Source organism: Gracilinanus agilis, chromosome 5 (assembly GCF_016433145.1).
Source record: "Gracilinanus agilis isolate LMUSP501 chromosome 5, AgileGrace, whole genome shotgun sequence".
In the NCBI taxonomy this organism is placed as follows: Eukaryota; Metazoa; Chordata; class Mammalia; order Didelphimorphia; family Didelphidae; genus Gracilinanus; species Gracilinanus agilis.
Window position 1 is genome coordinate 120,425,175 of NC_058134.1, and position 4,896 is coordinate 120,430,070.

The following is a 4,896-nucleotide window of genomic DNA, read 5'->3' on the forward strand; positions in this document are numbered from 1 at the left end:
TCTCTCTCTCTCTCTCTCTCTCTCTCTCTCTCTCTCTATCTCTCTCTCTCTCTGTCGCTCTGTCTCTCTCTCTGTTTCTGTCTCTCCTCAAATCCCATCTCCTCTGCTTATTACCTGTGCAACCCTGAGCAAGTCAACCTTTCTATGTCAGAGTTTCCCAGTCTGGAAATGAGGGAAATTGTTCTAGATGGCTTTTGAGTTCCCTTCCAATTCAAGGTCTATAAGCCTTCTCTCTTCTCAACCTTGAGCAGTTCCAATCATTCTTGCTGAGCTTCCCCAAGCTCATCTACCCTCATTCTCCAATGCCTCCCCGACCTCCTTCATTTGAGTCTCTAACTACTGCAGAGTAGTACTAGTTTCCCCTAGACACACACACACACACACACACACACACACACACACACACACACACACACACACACACACACCCTTGCCAGGGTCAGCTAAAGAAGCTTCTGTCCTCACAGAACAGGAGTGATGTATCTAGAGAAGAATATATACGGTCCTCACTGGTCTCTTTGAGCCCAGGAAGGAGGGAAAGGTGAGGTAGAAATGCATCCCCATTCGTTGTACAGGAACCAGTGATAAAATGGTGTTTTGTTTCTCCCCTCCCATTTAAAAACTAAACAAATACACCACGTAAAAAGTGCAGCTCTGAAGGGAATATGCATTTGTTTAAAAAAGGAAAATTTGTCAGAGCCTACAAATGCTTCCCTTCCCCCAACCTACCTATACACACTTCTGCTCACAAGAAAGAAGAGAGACAAGTTAAAGCATCCCAGGCCCTTGTGAGCTGTGGAACAATTGCTCTGGAAATAACATGTGCACCCAAGCAGAGGCTCCAATCAAATGCTTTTGCCAACTAGAAAGGGGAAATTATCAAAGAAGGAAATGAAACCCAGTTATTCCTCCAACTTTCCCCCACCTCCAATCCCATCCTCCATTGCCCCCAGCCCAGCCAAACCATGCTGGGCTGATCACTGGTCACCCCTGGAGGAGGTGGGGTCATGTTCGCCTTTGCAACAGGGGATCTCCTTCCCCCAGGAAAGCTCACACAAGGGTTCCTTCATTAGCATCCCACTCAGTCTCTTTTCTTCTTCAAACAGCCTCCCAGTCCCTCAAAAGCAAAAGGAGAACCTCTGGAGTTTGCCACAAGTGGCAAATGAAACCCGGGGGGGGGGGGTGTCCAGAGTCAACAATCCTAATTTGAAGAGCTCCAGCAATACCAGGGGAGGCTTGTGTTACCTCTTTGCTAAAAGATATTGTTGTAAAATCCAACACAGTCTGAGCCAACCCTCCCTGCTAGCTCTGCCTCCACCCAGCTATGCTTAATTTGCAAGTCTCTCCTGCCCCCTGCTGGTGAGCACATGGTAGCGGAGTCTTCTTGGTGTATAGCAGGACTCCAGGATCCTTTTTCTCTCCCACAGCCCTTTTCAATAATTGTTCCCTCTTTTCCCAAATTCAGGAACCAAGTCCTGGTTGCTGGGAACTGATCTCCCCACTTGCTCACTCTCCACTCCGGAAAGGAGGTTTAACCCTCCTCCTCTCCTGCCCATCTCCACCTGCAAGCTCTGACCTCCTCACACTGTGAGACTAGGCTGGCAGGAATTTACTTAACTTTTCTAGACCTCCATTTCTTCAAATATAAACTGAGGTGGGTGGGAAGGATGGACTATGTGATCTTGAAAGTCCCTTCCATCTCTGCATCTGAATCTCTAACCCTACCACTGGGGGTAAAAAAAGAGGAGCCTTTGTCTCAGACCCTGGCTTAAAATCAAGGTCTTTTCTTCCTGCTAGTTCTTTATACATATTACCCAATTTCTTTTACTGGATCTGACCCTTTGTTCTTCAGTCTACAAGGGTCTTAATCCCAGATGCTAAATTACTTTACTTTTCAACCCAGGCGACTGATTCATATAACCTATATTATCCTTTCTAGACTCCTGACCCTTTCTCTGACACTCCAGATTGATATGTCTCCTGACTTTAAACTGTCTCTTGATCTCAGATCCCTTTGCTCTACAAAGATGACCAATTTCTAACATCAAAACTTTTGTTCTTGCTACTATTTCAAAGAACTCCCTCTCCCTCCCTCTTTCTCTCCCTCTCCCTGTAATCTTTCTTTGTCTTTCTGTCTCTGTCTCTGTCTCCATCTCCATCTGTCTCTGGCTCTGGCTCTGGCTCTGGCTCTGGCTCTGGCTCTCTCCCTCTCCAATTTTACTCAGTAAGGTTTTAAGGGGAAAAAGGACTAAGATATTCAAGACAAGGCTACCTATTAGCACACACTTCACATCTAGACTTCTTTTTTTCACCAGCCTACATCCTTCAGGATTTCTTTATTTGAAACCCTTACCTTCTGTCTTAGAATCAATACTAAGTATCAAGTCCAAAGCAGAATAGTGCTAAGGGCTAGGCAATGGGGGATTGGGTGCAAAGCTAGAAAGTGTCTGAGCCCAAATTTGAACCCAGGTTCTCCTAATTTCACGCCTGGCACTCCTTCCACTGTGCTATCTCGCTACCTCAGGCCTTCTTTTCTTGGCCATTCTGCCCTCTCCAGAAAACCCTTTTCTGGCTCCTCATTATGAGTCAAAATGTTCCAGCTTCTGAACACTGGCTTATAGTCAAATAAATGCAAAAGGAAGTGGGACCAGGAGAGACCTTTCACAAGAATGCCTGGATGCTCCTCATAGCTTTTTCCCCCATTCTATTGCTCAGAATTGCCATTCTCAAAAGGCGAAATGTTTTTGCAATTTCACTCTCCATTTGGGCAGGAAAATGCAGGGAGGGATTGCTCGGAGATTTTGAACTTGAGACATTCTGTGCCTTAAAAATATTCTGAGGGAGTTCTCCACCTCAGAAATGAATCACCTGTAGGAAAAAGGAGACAAATGCATCTGCTTTAGAAAGAGGGAGTTATAGAACACGGTCCACATGAAATCTCCATATGCCCTTTTTCCCCTAATGAGGGAAAATGATACCTTTATTGCTATTCAGTAGAATGCTTACCAAGTCAGTTAAGGAAGACAGGGCTTTAGCAGAAATAACTTGATGATTCCTGCACTCTCTTTTCAGCACCACCATTCTAAAACGTGAAAGTTTTCCTTGATTTTCATTCCTATCATTAGCCACCATATATGCTGGATGTCTACTGTACAGAATCATAGACTCCTGGAATGTTAGTGCCAGAAGGGACGTTAGCAATCCTGTAGTCCAATTATCTCCTATTATAGATGAGGAAATTGATGGTGTCAGGGAAGAGACACTCAAAGTCACTGTCTGAGCCAAGATCATAGGCTCATATATTTAAAGCCAGAAGGAACCTTCAAGTTTACCCAGCCCAACCCCCTATTTCACAGAAGAAACTAAAGCCCAAAGAGGTCCAATAATTGCCCAGGGGCATATGGTAACAAGCAGAGGAACCAAAACTTAAGTAGATTCATTGACTCCAAATTGGGCTCTTTCCACTGAACCGGACTGTCCCCTAGAATGTAGATGTCATTATTACAGGACTAGTCATTTTTCTGTAGCACCATTCTAAGTGCTAGAATAGAAAGTATAAAGGAAAGGAGGGATCACCCAAAGATTTGAAGCCAAGAAGATCCACATCTTAAAAATGGGTTCTCTGCCTGGGAAAGAAGACATGTGCAGAGAAAAAAAAAAAAAAAGGAGCTGTGATGCTATTAGATTTGTTGGGTTGCTAGGTACAAAGTTACAGAGTATACATTTTCTTCTAATGAAAGGAAATTAGACCATTATAATGATTCAATCACACGCTGCCTAAATTAACACACAGGAATGAGACCATAAGGAGTAATTTCCAAATGTATCCTACAGTCACTCTAACATTCAGCATTGGATTTTGTTTCGATTATGGGGAATAGTGAGGGAGAGGGGTCCCATACCTATGATTTCATCAATGTAGTAAACTGGTGGAAAAAATCCATTCTAATAATGCAGATCAAAAGTTTATCTACCTGGGGACACATAGGTAGCTCAGTGGATTGAGAGTCAGGCCTAGAGAAGGGAGGTCCTAGGTTCAAATCTGGCCTCAGACATGTCCTAGCTGTGTGACCCTGGGCAAGTCACTTGACCCCCCATTGCCTACCCTTACCACTCTTCCACCTATGAGTCAATGCACAGAAGTTAAGGCTTTAAAATTAAAAAAAAAAAAAACAAAGTTTATCTACCACATCTTACTGTGTGACCCTGGGCAAATCACTTAACCCCATTTGTCTAATCTTTGCTCTTCTGTGCCAGAGTTGTCACTAAGATAAAAAAAAAAAGGAAGGCTTAAAAAAAAATATCTGCAACCTGTAGTCTGATGGCTGCTTGGCTGGAAACACTAAGGAATTGATTCAGTGCCTTACCCATGGTCACATATCTGGTAAACATGAGAGGCAAGATTTGAACCTAGGTCTTTCCAACCTCAAGGTCATTCCTCTATCTACTAAACCCCACTTCCTCTCATTTTCAATCAGTATCACCAGAAATGCCAACAGAAAAATGTAGAATTATTTCCCTGGTTTTCTTCCCTATTTAGTGAGATAAATTTGAAGATGGAGACTTTTCAAACTGAAGATTCCGAGGCTAAGGTGCCTACCTTAGAAATGGATGCTCTGACTCCAGAATGAATCATTAAGAGAAGGAAGACAGATGCAAACAGTTTCAGAAAGTGAATAGGATGATGTCATTCTCTGTGCCTTTTTTTCAACTTAATGTGGGGAAAATGATACTGTCTTTGTAATTCAGCCAAATATTAACCAGTCAGTGTAGGAAGAAGCGACCTTTAGCAGTAATGTCTGAGCCTCCTCCTGCCATCCTACAGCTTAGCAGTGCCATTATCGAAAGGTGAATGTTGCTACAATTTAATCCCCATTTGGTCAGGAAAGCTTGAAG

At 43.4% G+C, this 4,896-nt stretch overlaps 1 pseudogene; it reads right to left on the minus strand.

Moving 5' to 3' along the window:
• The window catches only part of LOC123249928, a 70,972-nt pseudogene extending 69,963 nt beyond the window's left edge, over positions 1-1,009 (minus strand).
• Positions 1,010-4,896: the final 3,887 nt, after the last annotated feature.